This window comes from Xenopus laevis, chromosome 8L (genome assembly GCF_017654675.1).
Source record: "Xenopus laevis strain J_2021 chromosome 8L, Xenopus_laevis_v10.1, whole genome shotgun sequence".
NCBI classification, from domain to species: Eukaryota; Metazoa; Chordata; class Amphibia; order Anura; family Pipidae; genus Xenopus; species Xenopus laevis.
In genome coordinates, this window is record NC_054385.1 from 29,817,051 (window position 1) to 29,839,412 (window position 22,362).

A 22,362-nucleotide genomic window follows, 5' to 3' on the forward strand; every position below is an offset into this window, starting at 1 on the left:
ACGCTGACGTAAAATCTTTCTCCCCAGTGAGCCACCGGTAAACCCTAAAGCCGGTATAATCCTCGTTGACCCTACGGAGTTTCTCCCTCTTAAATCGTAAAAGATCTTGCTTGTATTTCTCAACCTGTATTTTCGCTCGGTTGAGAGGGTCACGTGACTCGGCTGATTGTGCTGCTTGCGCTGCTACTCCATGCTGCATCTCAAATGCAGCAAGTGTTTTACGGCACCTGTTTAATTCACCGGATACCTCCTCAATCACAAGGACCCTCAGGTCAAGGGCACATCGATTAAGCACCCCAATCCATTTTTTACAGAACTCCGGATTGGACCTTCCGATAGTGGGCACATTGCGGATTCTAAAGCCACGGGGGATACGTTTTGAGCGATAATAATCTGAGAGAAACAAGCCATGGAGATCCAGGTCAATTTCTTTCTTTTTTATTCTCTCCCACTCAGAGAGAATGTTTTTGGATAAAAAAAACTTAATACCATGATGCCAAATGGTCTCAATGAACAGTTGTCTCTCTCATGTTTCCTAAGTGAAAGATGAGGTTCATTTAAAAGTAAACAAGTTTTTCTGCATTTTTGTTTTTAAAGGACATTAAGACTGTCGAACTATGTAGAAACGATTGTTTAACTATGGTATAATTGGGTACTAATGCGCAACTAAGTATGAGTATCATTCAGCTAGGGTGGATACAAAGATATGGCCTTGGGGAAAGTAAACTATGAATGAATAACAATTAACATTGTGACAGCCTTTATTGTTTGTTATGTGTGATACATGTCGGTGATCTCATTTCCTGTCTTGCATTAGGTGAGGGTATAAAATGCTGTTTGTAATCACATGTTGCATCTTGAAAACGGTCCAAGACCCGGACCGAAACGTCGATACATGTGAATTTTAACATTTGATAAATAAATTAACCTTTTAAAAAATTCCAGTGTGCGCTGTTAACTACAACCGGAATTCTATATATATATATATAATACACAAAAGCCATGAATATCCTGTAAATTATATCCTTATAAACGGTGAGTTCTGATGTCATCAGTTATAAACGGTGAGTTCTGATGTCATTTCTGTCACATGACACACTGAAATTTGTGTATTATAATAAATAAAGTACCCCCAGTTGCAAAATATGAGGATATTAGAAGTTACCTCGGAGTTCCATGACCTGTATAAAAACACTCGGCCTTCGGCCTCGTGTTTTTATATGGTCATGAAACTCCTCGGTAACTTATAATATCCTTATATTTTACAAGAGGGGGTACTTTATTCACTATATATATTTTTTGCCTGAGTGCAGTATCAAAAATCAAAGTAATAGTCCATCGGATAGAAACCGCACTCACAGGTCTTAAGTATTTTTTTTAAAATTTAATTTATCATATTGGCGGCTGACGTTTCGACCTAGTCCTAGGCCTTTCTCAAAGTGACTAGGACTAGGCCGAAACGTCAGCCGCCAATATGATAAATTAAATTTGTAAAAAAATACTTAAGACCCGTGAGTACGGTTTCTATCCGATGGACTATATGTATATATATTGTAATCCTTGCCGTAGACCCTCCTTCCTTTACATAGACCCATCTTCCTTTAGAAATACGTGGTAGGATATATTTCTGTCCAGTGCCGGTCCTATTCATCAAACAGTGCATTATTCAAAGTGAGACCCTAGCAACCAGATCATAATTATTGAAATCGTAACACACACACACACATATAGTAGAAATACAGAGAGAGAGAAGAGTCCCACACACAACCTAATGCCCATAACAAGGGAAAACACCCTTTGATAACTATTTAGTCCCCAATTCACCTTGCTTGCTGTTCAGTTCTGTGCCATGTATTACATATGTCTCACCAATAGGGATGGGCGAATTTGACCGTTTTGTCAAAAATTTGCTGCTGGCGAAATGTCGCCAACGCCCATTAAAGTCTATGGGACTCAAAAAAAATTTTTTTGCAACATTTTTTGATGCACATCTTTTTTTTGACACATGCCCCCATACAAGTCTATGGGCGTCATTTCCGCGGCGAAACAAGATGAAAAAATTGGCCCATCCCTACTCACCAATTCTTCATTTGCCTAACCAGCTGCATGCCTTCTTCGTGCTTGAGTATGCCGGCAGGGGAACACTGTAGAAACTGATTTCAGATCAAGGAAATCTGTCATTGAAAAACATCCAGTAAGTGATAAGATTCTTACAATAGAGCAGTGCTGTCTAACTAATGGCCCCCAGGGTCAGACTGGGGGCCCACCAGGATTACTGTCCAGGGCCCCCTCTGACCCCGCCCCCGTACTGTGAAGCGCTGAGCATGCATGAAGGCACCTGAGTGAATGGTGCCACACGCATGCAAAGAGGGTGATGCGCAGCGACTAAAAAAACTTTTTTTTTTGTAGATCGAGAGAGGGGTCTGGCCCGGCAGGGGCCCATTAATGGTCGGGGTCCCACCGGGCCAGTCCGACACTGATGGCCCCCCTTGTGAAAGTCTACCTGCTGTGACTGCTTACCTTGTGAAAACTTTAAAAGGTATCAGTACTGAGATTAACTGCCCCCTGCATTGTTTAAACTTCAAATTCAGACTTTAATCCCCTCTGAATTGTAACATTTGTAAAACCTTTATATTTCATACCCCTTACTGTTCATCACTCAGACCCAGACTGGCCACATTGTTCACCTGTTCACAACCCAGACAAAGGGGCACCAGTATTGTGTCACTGAATGAAGCACAATATGAACTGTTCATCTTGAGTGGTCCTGATAAGTTTCCCTGTCTCCTGCTGTATTTGCCTTCCCTATACTCATATACTCCTATACCTGTATGTACCAAACTCCTGCCCTACACTACCTGTGGAACATGAGCCTGGTAGGGTTTGATCTGGGGGTTTGTTAGCATTTGAAAATTATTGTTAGGGGCCCCTAAGGTGTCTGATCATGTGCTGGAGAGGGTGCTGTGTTATCCATAGGGGAGGATGAGGCATATGGATTTTAGGGTATGTTTTAACATGATTTAATTTTTCACATATGAGTGATGAGTAATATCCCTGCAGTGAGTATCAACCATTTGGTTTTTTTGGTGTGCTACCACCATTAATGTGAATATGTTCTTGTGGTAGCATGGGTGTGCTTTGAATCATGGAGTGGTCAACACTCACTTCCATGATAGGCCCTCCACCACGTAGGCCAGAAAAATTCCAGGTTACTGTATGCCAATGCACCCACAGGCCTGAACAATAGAAGGAGCTTGGGAGTAGGAGAGCAGACTTTTTTGCAGGACTGAAGTATGTCAAACTAATGTTTCAAGAAGCACAAAATTACATCTGTCCTGAATAAAAAAGGTTTGTGCACAGTAGCAGAACCAGGATACCACTGAATTACATTAAAGGACAATAAAAGTCTAATAGGCGGTGCTTATTTGATGGTAACCCTCATGGAATAAAGCCGGTTATTTTTTTTATTTTGCAGTTTCTATACTGCAGAGATGGTGATAGCCCTACAGTTCCTGCACTCCAATGGCATCATTCATCGGTCAGTAAAATCTCAATTCTCTTCTCTAGAATATTGAGTAATGTCTACTTTCCATTTTTATCAATTATTGGCATGAAACAATTCACCTTGATAGCTTGATACTTAACTTTGCTAACTGACAGTAATGTTTCCACCTCTGGTATCTGGTGCAATCAGTTACTGTCTGTCTAGACTCACAACAAATTATGGTTTAAGATATTGTAATTTCCTATTAATTTTAACCAAGCAACGCATATTTTTCTCTGTATAATCTGCCTTTCCTGTACCATTTCTTTTTATTAAATAGCCTTTACTATCTGTTGCTTTTTTCCTACTACATTTATTCTTTCTAGGTTGTCTTATATAAGACATATCTATTTTCGGTTACCTTTTAATTTGCATTTACTTACATATCACTTACTATCACTCTCAGTACTCTTTTCTAGAATTTCCTGTCCTAATTGTTCCCAACACCTATGTTGCAAAGATCAAGCCTGAAAACATCTTGGTAGATAACAACGGGCACATCAAGATTTGCGACTTCGGCCTTGCTGTTGAAAAAAGATCAGCGGTTTAACAGGAACACCAGGGTTTTCCTGACCCGCACCCGACCCTAATCCGCCCTGCTCCAGCCCACACCCGTGCTTCCGGGGTCCTTTTATAGACCCGCACTGACCTGGCCCACCGATGACGTCATAAAAGGGGCGGTGCGAGCAGACGCGAGACTATAAAACTGGATGCCGGCATTTGAAGGTGGCGGGCGGGGAGAGCAGGAGAAGAGCTCAACCCGCAAGGAGCAGTGCGAGGTCGACCCGAACCCGCCCGACCCGCGGGTATCGGGTCGGCCCGCACATCACTACCGTGCGCCGGAGGTCAGAAAAACTTTTAATTATTAATTTAATTTATACATAGAGGCATTCTTATTCTTCTTTGGACATCTTTGTAACTTTGCTGGGTCTGATTAAAAAAACAAGAAAGGGAACAAATGCCCAGAGGTTACAATGGGCCAGTAACCTTTGCTTTTTATATGTTCCCTATGTTATTGGCTCTCATTTAGCTTCAAAAGAGATTAAGCAAAAATTTATTTTATATATAACTGTGTTTCTGTTACCAAGTGCAAGAGATAATTATTTTTTCTTTTTTTCTGAAGGTTTTTTCATTGGAGAAACACAATGCTTGAGCGGACTGGTGTCAGTGTCACCACTGGCAGACAGTCATTTGCCCATCACTGGTTTCTGCACAGGAGTTATTTGAGATTAAGGAGAGAAAGCTTGAATACCCGCATCATATGAGCCAGGAAATGCTGGACCTTCTGCCAAAGGTAAGTAGAAACAATTACACACTTGGAACTGAAAAAATTAAATTATTGTGACGGGACGGGATTCTATGACTTCCCTCCTCTGTTATATGCAGATTCAGTCCCACCAATGTAAGCAGTGCTCTAATTTCAATTCAGAAGGCTAAATATAGATACATGTGGTGGCTACTAAGAAGTTGGCCATCCCTCCTATTGTTGAATGGTGCCTGACTTTACATCTATTATATTCAGATAAATGTTTGTTTTCTTTTTTAGCTTCTGTAGATAAATAAGACCAAACACTTTGGAGTGAATGGGAACATCCGGGAGCACTCATTCTATGCTGGAATCAACTGGAGCGAGCTGGAAAACAGAAAAATAAAGTCACCTTTCCAGCCCAAAATTGTAAGTACATAACTGCACCAAGCAATGGGAGACGGGAAGACTAGGTTTTTGCTTGAGGAGAGGTTGTTTCCTTTATTGGAGCTTTTCATAGAATTTGAGAGGCAGTTGGTTGGTTTTTGCAAAAACTGAGCTCCATATACTCCATATACATTGTTATAACATATTCATCTTTTTCTTCCTTGCATTCAATTAAAGGGCATAAATACTTGAACCTTCTTAACACTTTCAGGGATATGGCCTAGAGAAACTAAACTGCTTATAAATATATTCCAAAGCCCCACATTGCCTTTGCATTTCTATCCAATCCTAGATTTATTACTCATTTAGCTCCCTGTGTATCTGTGAGGTGGTAGGCTCTGGGCACATCTGTAACCAGTGGACCCCTTTCATTTTACGACTTTCACCAGAATATAAATTGCCAGACAGCTGCTAAAATTCTCTTTTTGGGTGTCTGTAAAGAGGTTGGAAATTGACATCTAAAAGAGTTAAGTAAAACTAGTTATGACCCCATTCCTCAAATTGTCCTGATACAGATATGGGGTCTGTTATCCAGAATGTTTGTTTTTTATGGATAAGGGGTATTTCTGTCATTTGGATTTACATACATCAAGACTACCAAAAAAGTATTTAAAACATGTTAAATCCAATAGGATTGTTTTGCCTCCAAGAAGGATTCAATATATTTTAGATAATAAATAAAATAGAAGGTACTTTTTTATTATTACAGAACAAAATGAAACTATTTCTGGATAATGGGTCACATACCTGTACCATGTAGTAAGAAACCTTCTTAATCATGTCAAATATATCATATCATTCAAATATACAGTATGTGACCATACTGTATCATATATTATATATTCCTGCTTAAAATTCTATATCATAATGCAACAAATGTTTGACTTATTTCTACAAATTGTGTTGCTTTCTTTGTGAAGCCACCAGCAGATACGTTACCAGAAATTCACCCAGTATTCTGTGCAGAAACATCTAAGAGAGCTATTGTTGAAGGTTTCTCTGATGTGGATTCCAACTGGAATCAGCAGGAGTAAAGCATTGTTTGTGCTCATGTGGATTAACCTCAAACTGCCTGTACAGCAAGCTGATGACGGCAACGTACCATTCATGGCCAATTCCATCAATGAACATCAGATCTGCTGTCTACTGTCTACTGCAAATGTACAAGTGTGTGTCTGTACAGCCAACTGCATCAATACCACATGGGATCCAGGAGTCAAAGTGGTAAGTGAAATGAACTAAGTCCTGTAAAATGGGAAAGATGAGATAGGATTACTTATAGAAGGAGCAATAAATGATAGGAAAGCTGTTGAGGTATTAACTGGGCTTTCAGAACATTGGGGCAACTTGCTAGTGTGTTTATGCTCTTAGGCTCCTAGAAATGTGTTTTGTACATTGGAAAGGAGAGATTTTTATAAAGTAATATACAGAGTCATGCTGCTGTTTTCTCTGGAAAAAAGGCACTTGCGAGGGGACATGATTACACTTTACAAGTACATTAGAGGACATTATAGACAAATAGCAGGGGACCTTTTTACCCATAAAGAGGATCACCGTACCAGAGGCCACCCCTTTAGACTAGAAGAAAAGAACTTTCATTTGAAGCAACGTAGGTGGTTCTTCACAGTCAGGACAGTGAGGCTGTGGAATACACTGCCTGGTGATGTTGTGATGGCTGATTCAGTTAATGCCTTTAAGAATGGCTTGGATGATTTTTTGGACAGACATAATATCAAAGGCTATTATGCTACTAAGCTCTATAGTTAGTATAGGTATGGGTATATAGAATTTAATTAAAAGTAGAGAGGGGTGTGTGTGGATGCTGGGTTTTCATTTGGAGGGGTTGAACTTGATGGACTTTGTCTTTTTTCAACCCAATTTAACTATGTAATTTAACTATGTAACTATGAACAATGCACTCTTTTCTTTTGCATTTTTAGCACGCAAAACATCATAGGAGGCCCCACCAGAAGAAAGGAAGAGCTGCAAGCTGGACTTTCTAAATGAAGAATTCTTACAGACCCTTGGATAAGGGTAAAAATGTATACTGAACATACAGTGCACTTATGGTAATCCAGTGCAATCTTAATTAACACCGTTCAATATACTTTAGTTTCTTTATATAGGGTAAGGCAAGTGAGGTAAATATGGCATTAAGTAAATTTTCTTCCTTTTCTAACTTCCGTCTCATTCTTTTACTGTTTTCTTTTAGATAGGTTGTTGTATAGGAATAGAAATGTCAGGATTCCTTTTCTTCTTTACACCTGTCCCATTCTTTTCTTTTACCGTTTTCTTCTCTCATTTTCCTCTAACCTTCTTTTTCAACTTTAATAAGTAAAGGTTAAAGAAAAGGGTGAGGGTGGGTGGGATGTTATATGGGAATAGAAATTTTACGATTTGTTTTTTACTCTTCTTTTATGCTCCCCTGTCTTTCCCTGTAGTTTGTAGCACATAGGTTACATTTAAAGTTTATGGGTAAAGGTATACAGGATATGGGAATAGTGATGTGGGATAAGGGATATGTGTATATAATTATAGGATATGGGTACTATAAGGGTTATAGTAAAGGTATATGGGAATAGCTATGTGTGATAAGGAATATGGCATATCCTGATAGACATTTGCAGCAAATCATAGCAGTAAATTAATTGCTGAAGAAACACAACTTTCAGTCTGTTTACTCTGTGATTTGCTGCAATAAGTATGAATGGTATGAGAGATGTTTGAATGCAAATACGGAACCCCTATTGCACCAATGTAAAAGATGAACATAGAGCACCTTCTGATTGGCTGCAAGTTTAGTTTAGTTCACCATTAAAATGTAGAAAAATTAATATGAGCCCGCCTGTGTGCCTCTTTGACCCAATAGGAGGGAGTAATAATGCAGGAGATGGAGCTGCAGCTTGTAGGCCCCTTTTTAAAAATAAGCCCATTAGAGTTGTGAATGTGAAGGTGTAAAGTTTAGGGAGGCTCAGGGTTTAGGGTTAAAGGAATAGGAATAGACTAAGCATAGCTATAGGTCCCCAAATGCTGCCTAGACACAACTCCCTCCTTCCCCTCCCCGCCATGAATCTTTTTTTCTTAGGCAGAATAATTAGGCCCATCATAATCCTCATCCCCATAACCAGGCATTTTAGATAATAAAAGGCTGCTGGTATTTTTAGTCCGTAGAAAGTTGATCCAGGAATTGGTCCGATTTTGGAGTCAGGAAGGAATTTCCCCCCATCTGAAGCAAATTGGAGATGGCTACAGATTGGGTTTTTTGCCTTCCTCTGGATCATCTAGATCAGGGCTGTCCAACTGGCGGCCCGCGACCCCCCTTTATGTGGCCCTCCACATCAAAGTCTGCCTGTTGTGTCTGATTACCATATGTAAACTTTAAAAGGTATCACTGCAGAGATTAACTGGCCCCTGCATTGTTTAAACATCAAATTCAGACTAATCCCCTGTATTGTTCACACCCGTGATCCTCCTGTATTGTTCACACTTGTGACACCTCTATTGTTCACACCCCCACAGCCCTGTACTGTTCACACCTGAGACCAGAGTGAAACTGCCCACATTGTTCACCTGTTCACACCTTATATAAACTGCTAATGGGGCACCAGCACTGTGTCACTGTATGTAGTACATTGTAGACTGGTCCTGATTTTCCAGCTCTGTTCTGTTTTCCCTATGCTCCCTGTGTGTGTCATACTTTCCCTGCTGTTTGCACCCTGTGTCTACCATGCTCTGCCTGACCTATGATCCCTATGGAACGTAAGTCTGGTATTTGTTCTGGGGGTTTGTTAGCATTTGAAAATTATTGTTAGGGGCCCCTAAGGTGTTTAATCATATGCTGGGGTACTGCATTATACACAGAGGAGGAGGAGGCATATGGATTTAAGGGTATGTCTTAATATGACAACTTTTTTCACATGAGTTGCATCCCTACCAGTGCCGGGCAAAGGTAGTTTGGCACCCTAGGCAAGAGCTTCAATCAGCGCCCCCTGTCCTGCATTACCATTTCCCTACTTACCATGATGGTTTTTAAATAAAGAAAGCAAGAAAATGTACAACACGTTTTTATTTATATTACTGCTCTCTGTACCTGTACCAGCAAGTCCAGCAGCCATCCATTATACTGCCGCCCCATACCTGTGCCAGTAGCCATCCATTATAGGAGAAGGAAAGCTCCAAGACAGTTTACTGCCAAGAGATTAGCCACAATAATGCAAGCTAGAACGCTATATTTATTCTGCAGAATGCTTTACCATACCTCAGTAAACAGCTCTAGACACTGTCTCTGGTTGTTTAGGATAGCAGCTGCCATTTAAGCTTGGTGTGACATCAGTTCCTGCCTGAGTCTCTCCCTGCTCAATTACAGCTCTGAGCTCTGATTACAGCAGGGATGGGAGGAGGGAGGGGAAGAGGAGCAAACTGAGGATGCTCAAGCCCTGCTCTGGAGGTTTATGCTGAAAACAGGAAGTCTAATACAGATGCCCATGTGTACACAATAGAAGGAAAGAAATGCAGTGTTTCTTTTGACAGAGGACTCAGAGCAGCATTATTTTGAGGGTTTACTGGTGTATTTATATAGACCTTTCTGATAAAGCTTACTTAATTTTAGCTTTTCCTTCTCCTTTAAACTGCCCCCCATACCTGTACCAGCAAGCCCAACAGCCATCCATCATACAGCCCTCCTGCAGCCATCATATTGCCCTCAATCTTTACCTGTGCCAGCAGCAGCCAAAAATAAATCTGAACACATCATATTGCCCCCAAGTATTTATGTACCTGTGCCCAGCAGCAACAGCAAACATATGGCCCCCGGCCCAAATCTGTACCTGGCTGCAGGCTACAAAAATTATTTTACTGTCTGCAGAAATTATTTCACAGTCTGCAAAAATTATTTCACTGTCTGCAGGCTCCCTGCACCCTCCCTGCTGCTGGCAGACCCAACCCCAGGCTCACCTGAAGTTTTAAATTAAAAAAAAAAAAAACACAAAATTCAATTCTGCCCACTGGCACAGTGCCGCTGAGTCCTGCAGGACCGGGTGCTACTGCTACTGCAGCTGCTAGTCTGTTACTTTCTGTCTAGCGTCCACTACTATGCTGGCTGGCCTTGCCCCGTGGCCCATTGGGCCCCCAGCCCACCCCGTGCCTTGCTCTAGCTAGCTGCCTGCTGGGACTAAGTCTGACTGTCTAAGAGAGATTAATACAGTATGGAGTTCCCAACAACAACAAATAAAAAAGAAGGCAGACAGAATCAGACTACGTGTCTGCTCTGCCTGAGTCTCTCACCGCGTGTGTGCAAAAGTGCGCCACCCTCAACTCTTTTAAACCTTCGGCGCACACCAGTGATATCACTGGTGAGCTCGTTCCAAACACCCAGTCTGGCTTAATGCAGAGAGGCGCATCATAATGCTGCGCACACACACGCCGCATACCTTTTACTTCTCCCAGTCCCCAAGCTGGGGGGCCCGGGGGGCCGACCTGGAACCGGTAGATCTTTAAAATTAAAAAAAAATGTTTTAGTAAAAAACCCATGGGCCCCTACTACCAATGGGCCCCTAGGCTATAGCCTAGGGTAGCCTAGGCGTTAATCCGCCCCTGCTGCCTACCCCTAGTTCCAGCCCTGATCTCTACAGTGAGCACTAACCATCTGGTTTTTTGGTGTGCTATTAATGTCGGCATGGTCTTGTGGTAACATGGGTGTGGTTTAAAGTGGGTGTGGTCTAAAAACACGGAGTGGCTACACTGGCTTCCATTATCGGCCCTCCACCATGTAGATTAGAAAAATTCCGGCCTCTGTACTATATAAATTGGACAGCACTGATCTAGATTAAACTTGATGGACACGCTCGCTCTCAATTACTAACAGTGTCCTTAAACCATTGATAGGAGCCAGACCACATATCTAATCTTAATGCCATATTGTATTGGGAACTTCTGGAGGGAATTATATAGTTAGCAAAGCAGTGGGGAGTGGAATCCCAGTCTCACTGACCATGGGATTTGCCACAGAGAAAAATAATGAGTGAATGAGTGATGTGGGTGTGTGTGTGTTATTGTAGATTATTCATTGGGGAACTTTTTGTTCCTTACACCTCCCAGTCTGATCTGAGGAGGAGGGGTCCCATGAAGGCTTATATCAGCCTCTACCTGGCCACATAAGAAACTACTGCAGCAAGTCATCGGGTGAGCCATTTGCTGCAATAGGTGACAGTAACGTAGTTGAAGCCTTGATGTGGCGTTACTGCTCACATGTATATCATATGCCAATTCAACCAACTGACAGAGTGTCATTATAGTAGCAGTTGTACTAGAAAGAGAAATGTATTTAACCTGTAAAGGCTGGAGTGAAGGGAGGTCTAACATAAGAGTCGGATCATATCTTTATCCATTGCATCTCTCTAACCTGTTAGTCGGCAACAAGAAGGAGGGCCACATGGGACATAACTGTTCAGTTAGTGAATAAACTATGTATAGTTTGCGTTTCATCCTTATTTACTGTGTCCCTTTTAGGAAGAAAGCCTGCAGTATTGCTGGTTGTGCTAAATGCTCATTTACTCACATTTTGTATTTGGTCTACACATATTAATAAAGTTGTATTAAAAAGGCATGTGGTTATCCTGAATGGGGAACAACAATATCCCATTGCCATTCCCCTTGAATTGCACACATTCAGTATTATCTCTGGGCTTTCATATTATTGTATCTGAGAGGAAAATCAATTTGCCTACCATATGTTGTGAAACCAGAGCTCCCCAGTTTTGCATCAATGTTTGTTCCCCTTGGTTTGGCTGGGTGGGGGGGGTTCCCTAAGGCATCAGGGCCAGTGGGTCTCAGACCCCCCAGTCCAGTGCTACAGCAGACCTGTAACTGTGGGGAAGTCAGTACCAGAATTGGGGGGTCTGCTATACTTTGCATCATTCTTCCAGTCTCCCAGACACCAAGCCAAAGTATACAGGGCTTCTGAACCCATCAACCATTGGGAATTATACTTTCTCTTTTTAGCCATAGCCATATTCTCTAAAAACCAAAATAGGGATGGAATCTGAGGTATATGTCTACTTGGCTTGAATAATTGTCTGCTGTTTATATGGCACTGCCTCTCTAATTTCTCCACAGGCAAAGTGGTGAGAAGTAATAAATGCATTTCAACGTGCATATCCATCTACTATGAAATTGGTCAGTTCTGGAATCAGGTTGCAGGTATGAACATTTCATCTGCTGATGCCCAATGTCGGCCAGTATATAGGGTGTCTGTAAAATGGCCCTAAGTTTAAACCCTACACTCCTTCCTGCCTCCATTCTGTTTGGCTTAAAATGGAAGTTACCTAGGTTTTTGCATTACTTTAAATAAAAAAAGTTTAGGGGCCCAATGATCTTGTTGTAGGGCCCAATAAATAGTCTGTAGAAGTTCATATAAATAGTAAAAATAATAAATGTGCTAGTAAGTCCGTCAGCTCATTGCGTGTCAGTGAAGTTTACCCAAAGTTTAAAGCTACCTGCCCTGTCACACTGCTCTGCCTTGTCATTGCTTGATACATAACTGTCTTCGGAAGTAACGTACATTTTTGTACAAGTTAAGTAAATTGCATACCTGTTGCTACTATTCCTATTCCTACCCATGCTAAAAAGTTCATGTTGGAGATGTTCATATAATGTTGCAAAGTTTATGTAACTGTTGTAAGTGTTGACATAACTTTTGTGCTTTTACTGGAAAATTTCTTTGAAACCAGGACATTTCCTTCTTCTCCCCCTCCAAATATTGGCCCTGCTTGCACCCCTTTATGCAAAGTACAGAGTGCCAAGAGCTGAGCCTTTCAAAATACAGTGCTGTGTTCATCAGTGATGTTTTCAGAGAGAGTTTGGTGGCAGCACAATTGAGCAGTTGCTCTCTGTCTATAGCACCACACTTTGCACCTTGCACTAGATGTTTTATCCCAGTAAGTGCCACTTAGAGCTCCAACACTTTTGCCCTTTGGATTCAGAAATGAGGCACTAATTATAAGCCATAAAAAGAGCAAATAGATTTTATATAACAGCCACCAACAGCTTTCACAAATATATATGGCATGTTATTGTTAGGGGAAGTTGGACAAAGCATGATATAAAGTACAGTCCATGATAGAGCAAGGCACAAATTGAACCACCTTGCTATCCCACTTCAGAAAGGGACTAATCACAACAAGCCTCCCTTGTGTTAGAGACTCATCTATTCCAACCACAGACTTTTTGTAAGGCAAATAGGACATTGCTTCTGAAGACCATAACACATGGACAGTACTATTATAAGGAAACATACATCCAAGAGACTTTTATTTCACCTTAAAAGTCTATTTATCCTGCAAAAGCCAAAAAACATGGCAAATTGGATCAAACACTTATTGGGATCAGGAGGCCCACATTGTATGTAGCGTGAGGACCACGCTGGGCTATGGACACATTCCTTCACACAGCCCCCTCCTCTGATCGGATTGTTGGCCCTGAGGCTGAATGTTTGAATCAGCAAATGATTTGGTTAGTCAGTTTGGGCAGATTGTCAAACAAGTGCATATTGTTGTGTCTGTCCAGCTTTATTGAGACATATTGTATATTGTCAAGAAGCAACACTTGCCATCAGAGTCACCATCTGGGGGTGTGATTTGTGGGTCACAAAGGGGGTGAGGCCTGTGGGAGAATGAATGGGGTCTTTAAAGTTTATGTCTGTTTTTATATAAAAGGCATGTATGGGGTGGATCATGGTTGTGTTTTTGAGATCCATCTTATTTCATTGGGGTCCCATTCTATATGTTGGTGATAGATTTGATTAATTATTCATATGGGGAACAGCCATCGCAATTCATCAAATTGTGTACTATAGACATGAAGGACCTGTACAGTATATGTCTTTACCACATAGTGAGGGAACTGAGGCCATAACAGAGTTTTTCACAAATATTGATCTATCTGTCCATTTTTTGTAGGATAGCCTTTATACAGGCAATTTCAATTTGGGGAAAAATTATTTATAGACATGAGAATGAGACATGTTCAAGCATGGGGGGAAATATGGCTTCAACATATGCCAACATCTTCAGTCATAACTGAGCACACCTGTATCTTGAAAATACAGATAAATGGAGGGCACACCTTATTCAAAATATACAACAGAAAACAATGCAGTGGGAGGTGCAAAATAACCTTTAGATCACCCCTACAGAGCAACCAAATATAGTATATACAAAAATTCAGGTCTGCACACTCAAACACAAATCCTTAGACTCAGGTGGTAAGATTGAAATATGTTTTACTAGTTAAAAAGAAACAAGCACACAAAAAGCATAATGTTTGACAAAAACAGAAAACATTTCACATGATGTTAATATACATACCACCCTTAAGGTACAAGCAAGGCAGAAAAGAAGACTACAAGGAGCGAATACACCTGCCAAAATGAGAATAACCCCAACGTTTCGGCAAATTGCCTTTGTCAAGGGGATTCTGATGTGTAGGGGGATTAGCAATGAAATAAATACCCTCTTCTATGATGCGTTCACTTCTATTTTCGCGCGCTACCCGAACGTTCGCGTCTGTGACGTCACATGTGCCTACGTCCCTTCCGCCGATGATACGTTTGGCGTGGTGACGCGGCTCCCTAACCGATCGTTTCCTCGGGAAAACATCGCGCGAGAATAGACTATGGGTGCTTTTTTTTAAAAAAATGTGCAATAAGAACTACATTGGCAGTCACGCCATATCCTAGCAACCCCAGCGTTTTCGCAACAGACACAACAGGTGGAAAAGGAAAGTGAATTGGAGTGTCAGCAAGTGGGAGAGAGTGTGAAGGACAGAGGAGCTGGGGGGCTGCAGCTGCAGAAGGTGAGCGGAGCCGTGAGTTGGTGGAGCTGGTCAGTGTGGCTACCAGAGTAGGGTTGTACCTCACCCCTTTAAGGGGAGATTAGTTGCCCAGCGACTAATCTGCCCAAAATGCCTTCCCATCTGCAATAATTTAGGGTGGGATGGCATGTGAGTTGCCCGAAGTTTCCTTGTGAGGCAACTGAAGCAATTCACATGCCATCCCGTCTGTGATTCGTATTCTTGCCGATGGAAAGACATTTCAGGCAGATTAGTCGCCCAAAGTAGTAAAGATTTGTTGCTAGGCAACTAATCTTCCCATCTCTTACACACTGGTGGTTTTTCCTGCCCTCCCCTGCGTTGTGCTTTCTTCTGTTCAGCCGCAGGAGTAGACGCACTCAATTATTGACAAGGGGGCTGTACTCAGATGCATTTATGTGCCGAATGCAGGTGAAATGGAACATGCTGCGTCCCACCTGCGTTTTGGAGCTTACATGCGTCTGTGTGAGTTCAGCCTCCTTGACAATAATTGAGTGCGTCTACTTCTGCGCAGGAAAAACCACCAGTGAGTAAAAAGCTCTAAAACTGAACACATAATGAATCCACAGCCAGCATGGTTAATTAGCAATTAATTTAGATGCATGGCTGCACATAAATCAGTTGAGTCTGCAGCATCTAAATGAATTGCTAATTAGCCATACAGGCTGTGGATTCCCCAGTTGTAAAGGGGTGAGGTGCAACTCTACATACAATACAATGCACAGCAAGAAGTACAGGGAAGTGAAGTGGGACAGATTTTGATTGACAGGACAAGTACATTGGCAGAAGTCCCTTTCCCCAGGCTCTGGAATAGAATTGTTTCATAGCAAATGACTCCGACACAAAACTGCAGGAATGAGGCAGGGAATGAATGTTGTGCAACTGTAAAGGGCTTGTTCACCTTTGTATTAACTTTCAGTATGATGTAGAGACTGAGATTCTGAGATAATTTGCTTTTATTTGTGGGTTTTGAATTATTTTGCTTTTTATTCGTTGAGTCTGCGTTACCTCTTGTCCCTCTCCCCCAATAACTGGACTCCAGGCAGCGGCTAGAGAAGGATAAAGTGATTTATTAACCATAAAACTTAACACAAATGAACATATTATAAAAGAAGCGCAAGTTTTATTGTATCAGTTTGTACTACAACCAGTAAAAGAAGATAAAGGAATGACACATATCCTCCAGGAAGGATCACCCTAACCCCTGCCTCCTATCCAAGACCCCATCAAAGTCTGTCCAACTCCCCCAGGAGCCCAGGCCAAATGAATGAGGTGCAAGCGAGGGGGAGACACTGCTCCTGTGTAGCACTTGTGCCAAATACACACTTGCCGTCTATAATCTCAAAGAGTCCAAGAAGTGGGGTAAAGTGCAAAGGATTTGGCAGTTTAAATGGTTTTTGCTCATCTCACCTACACCTACCGTAAGGGCAGCTCCATCTTTTCTTTCTAAATCCAAAGTGAATCTCAATAAAGAAACTTCTCCCTGTGATTTGTTCATTTATAGAGAAATAAAGTCAGTTGAGTATATGATGTTAGCTGTTAATCATCCTATTTACCTAACTATATATATATATATATATATATATATATATATATATATATATATATATATATATATATATATATATATATATATAGAGAGAGAGAGGAAGCAATCCCTTTAATGTGCTGCTGGAACTTTTATGAGCTATATATTTACAAAAAAATCATTGGTTTGTATCAAGGGATGCAATAGCTCAGAGGTTGTTGATTTCCCTTGTGTGTGAGAGTTCTGAGTTTGATTCCTCTTGTAGCACTTGGGTAAATGATCCCTTTAAAGTGTTGTCAATAGAAAAAGCTACATGATAACACTTAAAATAAGTTCCAATAGCATACGTCAGAGCTATGATAGATGGGGAGCTTTATCGCCCGCTGGAAATCTCCTCTCCCATGGGCAATACAGCACGCCATAATTCATTTCTAAATGCCACACACAGCATATTACAGAAAATAAAAGGGGACACAGAATTTGAGCTCAGTAGCAGAATGAAGGGTACCACAGAGACTCTTCCTACCTTGTGGGGGAAATGAAGGGAATGCACAGCAGCAACACTAAAAACACTTCCACATACAGAAAGGTTGCAACAGCCGTCCACTGTAGACTCATGATGTCTCTGTTCCCAGAAGCTACAAGAGAAGAGCCAATAAGATCAGTCACAGGCTGCTGACTAAAGTGTACAAATTCCCCGCTGCTTGCACAAGAGTGACATGAGGACATAAAGAGAGTTTGCTTAATTCAGCTTCCCAATGAGGACTCTTATCTGAATTTGGTTGTGAAATCAGAATCTTAAAGACTATGCCGGGCATGTAAAATAAGCATTAGTGCCAGCTTCTGCCAGAGAAGGCTGTGTGATCTGGAATGTTCTGATCTGGTTGCACATGCAAGTAATGGAACAATATTAATGTAACGAAGACATAAAACCACCACAACACTGCTCAGTTATACGTGCCCCAGTGCTACTAAGCAACTTATTGTGTACACCAGTACTACACAACACACATGCTGACAGTGCCAGTTTCCCCACCATAACTTCTATGTGCTAGGTTACACCTAACTTTGTATAGTAACCCCCCCCATGCCACTATTTGCAGAGTGACTAGCTTAGTATGTAGTAACGAATGTGTTACATGTAATGAGTTACACTCTACTAGTGTAGATACTCAGTGAGCATGTTTGTATGGTTCTCAGAAACATGCGGCATTTGCTAATGCATTTTGGGATGAGGGATAAAAAGAAGAAGTTAAAATGGGAAGCCGAGAGGTGTATAAAGGCCAATCTATGCCACTATTAGCAGAGTGACTGGGGCATGGGAAAACGGGACTGGGGCACAGCAGCAGGTATTTCTACTTGTTTAAGCTGAATCTCTGTGAGTAATTTAACTTACTTGCTGCGACTAGAGTATTAGAGAAGGGCAAGGAATTTTTGGGAAAGTGTGTCACCTGCTGTAGTGAATTTTTAACTGGGGCTACAATCTCCCCATGTATCATTGCCCTTATTGGTGTCATGCCTCTTTATACCTGTTTCTTTTTTTTTTTTAATTTAGGCCCTCTTCTATTCATTTCCAGTATCTTATTCAAGCAAATGCCTTGTTGTTACAGGAAACCAGAGCAACCAGATAGCTGCTTTAATTTCAAACTCAAGAGCTGCTGAGCAAAAAGCTTAAAATAATAATGAAAAAAAAAAAAAAAACCCACCACAAAAAATGAAGGCAAGATTGAGAATTGTGTCACAATATTACCAAACGCACCATACTACGTTATTTTAAAGGTGAACTAACCCTTTAAGTGCAGCACATATCCAGAGGTTTTGCATACAGGAATCTCATGCACAGAGCAGGTGCAAAACTGGAAGCACAACCTTTTTTATATTTTTAAAAAACATTTTTTATCAGCAAGTCTTGTACTGGGGGAATTTGCTAGGAGGAGTAGGCGTACCTGGCTGTGTGTATGGAACATGTAAAGTTACGAGTTACAATACTACTCCATTGACAGCAGGCGACTACCCATCGAGACCAGCAACAATGAGCATTTGTTCAGAAAACAAAAACTAAAATACATGCAGAATTGCCTGGCCCTACATACAGCGTGCTGACACTTTTACTTGGAGCCACCAATTGGAAATAGGTTTTTATATGAGCATATATTTACCTAAACTCTAGTTATATGTCTGCCATTTGATACTCTGCATTATTATTCTATTATTATTAATAGAAGTAGTAGTAGTAACACACATTTATCAGGTGTCTAGACATTCTGCAGCACTGTACAAGAGAGCAGAGCCCACTGTTCCACATATACACCCATTTATTGGGGTTCACACATCACAACAGTTGTATAATCACATATATAACCATTTATTGGGGTTCACACATCACAACAGTTGTATAATCACATAAACACTGATTTATTGGGGTTCACACGTCACCACAGTTGTATAATCACATACACACCCATTTATTGGGGTTCACACATCACGACAGTTGTATAATCATATACATATCCATTTATTGGGGTTCACACATCACAACAGTTGTATAATCACATACATATCCATTTATTGGGGTTCACACATCACAACAGTTGTATAATCACATACATATCCATTTATTGGGGTTCACACATCACCACAGTTGTATAATCACAAACACACCCATTTATTGGGGTTCACACGTCACAACAGTTGTATAATCACATACAAACCCATTTATTGGGGTTCACACGTCACATAATATTTATATTACTACCCTGCTAGGGCTGGTAGGAAGCCGGGCACAGAACGCACTACCACATGTACCTGGACTACTAAAGCTTTGAACCTAATGTTAGCCAGTTGGTTATAAAGCTCTTACTGGTTCCCTTTATACCCCATGTCTACAGTGTGCCTTTTTATAGGAAAATGAACATATTACCAAGCTGGGCTAATAACCCATGGCAAAGTATTTTTTTCCTATAGCAGGTGTCTGAAACATTAGTCTCTGATTGGTTGCTGTCTGTGGGTTACTGCCCTGGTGGAAGTGGCCAGAGTTTATAAACAAGCCCCAGTGAGGTGGAAATTGACATGTTGTCAGTATTACATTATGTTGCTTCTTCCCCTCATTGAGGATAATAAGATCAATGTAACCAGAGCCCACTGCCCCGTACAACCAGGCCACAGCCCATAAATACCTCACACTTCGTTCTGTTCTTCTTCCCACTTGTGAAAATGCAACACTCACTCACTCACTCACTCCTTCTCTTCCACTTTCCGGTGACGTAATTATAGCGTCCAATGAGACCGAGGCTTAATTTAACTATGGAAATGAAACCTGTTGTTAATTTAAACAAAGTTCATTGGCCCACGTTCTGTCACGATGGGCGTGGCTTGTCACTGACGCAAGTTCCGTGTTAGGGATGACAGGAAGCGGAGGTGACAGCCACTGTACTGTATAAAACAAAGTTAACACAGTTGCCTTCAGTGTCAGCCCCGCTTTCCAAATACGAGGGCCCATTCTCCCCATAAATTGACTGTAGTTCTTTCATTTCATGAGGTGCCATATTATATTAACCAGGAAGTGATTGTGAAAACAGCTTCCTAAGTTCAAACAGGGAGCAGCTTTTCAGTTGGTCTTTGTTTTTTAATTATAGTTTTTAAAACTATTTCCCTCCTTCTGACTCTTCCCAGCTTTCATTTAAGGGTCACTGACCCCCAGTAGCCCATAAAGTGTTGCATTTCCATGGCTACAATTGTTTATTGCACAGCCATTTTGGATGTGACGCCGACCTGCCGGAGGGAGAGCGCGGACAGTGTTCCTCGCAGTTATGTGTTATAACAGTTTCACTAATGAAGATGAAGTGCCCTTTAAGCTGCTAGTCTCAATTCTCCCAAGAGACGTGTTTATCTTAAATATTTACAATTGTATCTTTGCTTATCTTAAATTGCTACTAAGGTATCCAAGTGAAACTACTGACTGTTCTAGGCTCTCTGCCAAAAAGCATATGTTATTGGAAAACACTTGTACAGGTTGTCCCCATATTGGACTAAAAAATGAGTGGTGCATTAAAAAAAGTTCATTTTAAAGAAAAAGCATTACAAAATATCCGCCTTGCGCGTTTTGTGCCTAAAGGGCACTAAATCATAGGCTCTCTCTGCCAAAAAGCCTCTTACTTTAATGAAGTTTTTGAAACTTTCTATCTGTTTCTGGCATCAGTGCGGGAGATCAAAGAGAAAGTCGGGACATTTCAGTAAGAAACCCAGGACTGTGTGCTGAGCTGTCAAAATCGAGACTGTCCTAAAGAAAACGGGATAGTTTGGAGATGAGCTTGTTATGTACATTTGCCACCTTCTGGATAGTTACTATACCTCCCTGCATCTGCTTATGAAGAAAGACACCAGATGAAGCCATGGCATTATCTGCTCTAACAAAAACTATAGCTTGGACCTGTGAGCTCATGAAAAGCAGACGAATATATTTACACAGTACAGATAAAGCATGGGAGCTGATGTGCCACACTGGTAGGGGAAAAAAAAGCTGAATAGTTGTTCAGCTTCTTTTCCTCTGCACAGTTAAAGGAGAACTAAACCCTAAAAATGAATATGGTTTAAAATGCAATATTTAACATACTGAACTTTTTGCACCAGCCTAAAGTTTCAGCTTGTCAATAGCAGCAATGATCCAGGACTTCAAACTTGTCACAGGGGGTCACCATCTTGGAAAGTGTCTGTGACACTCACATGCTCAGTGGGCTCTGAGCAGCTGTTGAGAAGCTTAGGGGTCGCCACTAATTATCCAGCAGAAAATGAGGTTGGTCTGTAATATAAGCTGATGCTACAGGGCTGATTATTAAATTCTCATGCTACTTGCACTGGTTTTTGTGCTGCCATGTAGTAATTATCTGTATTAATTACTAATCAGCCTTATATTGTGACATTTCTTTCTATGTGTACTGTATATTGTGAGTGGGTCCCTAAGCTCAGTAAGTGACAGCAGCACAGAGCATGTGCAGTGAATCAGCAGAAAAGAAGATGGGGAGCTACTGGGGCTACAACATTTCTAGCCTACTGCTTTAGCTAGGCTTTAGTTCTCATTTAAAGAGACACTACACTATATATATATATATATATATCTATACCCTGGTCTTGAGCAGTTAGCACCCACAGGCATCTTTAGGGACACTTAATAGGTGTGAGTATTCAGAGCAAACAACATGAAAAGGAAGCGCTGAAATGCAGGTTTATTGCTGCAGACTAGTACGCCTGAGGCATTTCAGGAATAGCTCCCTTAATCATAGGCTTATTATAGTGCCAAATAACTTGTGACTAGTATCGAAAGGGGTTGTTCACCTTTAAATAAGTTTTTAGTATGATGTAGAGAGGGATATTCTGAGACAATTTGCAGATGGTTTTCATTTGTGGTTTTTGATTTATTTAGCTTTTTATTCAGCAGCTCTCCAGTTTGCAATTTCAGGAATCTGGTTGCTAGGGTCCAAATTCCCCTAGCAACCATGCATTGATTTGAACGAGAGACTGGAATATGAATAGGAGAGGCCTGAATGGAAAAGATGAGTAAAATAAATGTGTAGACTTAGTGCAGGGGCACAGGAAGCTTCTGGGGGAGATTAGTCGGCCAGCGACAGATCGCTTCTTCTTTGGGCGACTAATCTCCCTGAACTGCCTCCCCTCCGGCTAGAATGTAAATCGCTGGCGGGATGGCACTCGGAGCGCTTCGTTTTCCGAAGCCGCCTC

General features: G+C 41.2%; 2 protein-coding genes across 8 annotated transcripts in view; one reads left to right on the forward strand and one right to left on the reverse strand.

Moving 5' to 3' along the window:
• The window catches only part of LOC121396962, a 338,181-nt gene that overhangs the window by 191,033 nt on the left and 124,786 nt on the right, over positions 1 to 22,362 (forward strand). The window lies entirely within an intron of this gene.
• LOC108704531 (gastrula zinc finger protein XlCGF26.1-like) overlaps positions 1 to 22,362 on the reverse strand; it is a 38,813-nt gene that overhangs the window by 14,036 nt on the left and 2,415 nt on the right. The window contains exons 1-4 of one of the 6 annotated variants that reach the window (XM_041572622.1): positions 19,806 to 19,971; positions 17,156 to 17,267; positions 16,522 to 16,584; positions 2,080 to 2,174 (exon numbers count right to left, since the gene is read on the reverse strand). The exons of 1 other annotated variant lie outside the window; for it this stretch is intronic. The gene's annotated coding sequence lies outside the window, so the exon portion shown is untranslated. Of the gene's footprint in view, positions 1 to 2,079; positions 2,439 to 16,521; positions 16,585 to 17,155; positions 17,268 to 19,805; positions 19,972 to 22,362 lie in introns of those variants that run through there. 4 more of the 6 variants (XM_041572620.1, XM_041572621.1, XM_041572623.1 and 1 more) reach the window with 4 other exon arrangements.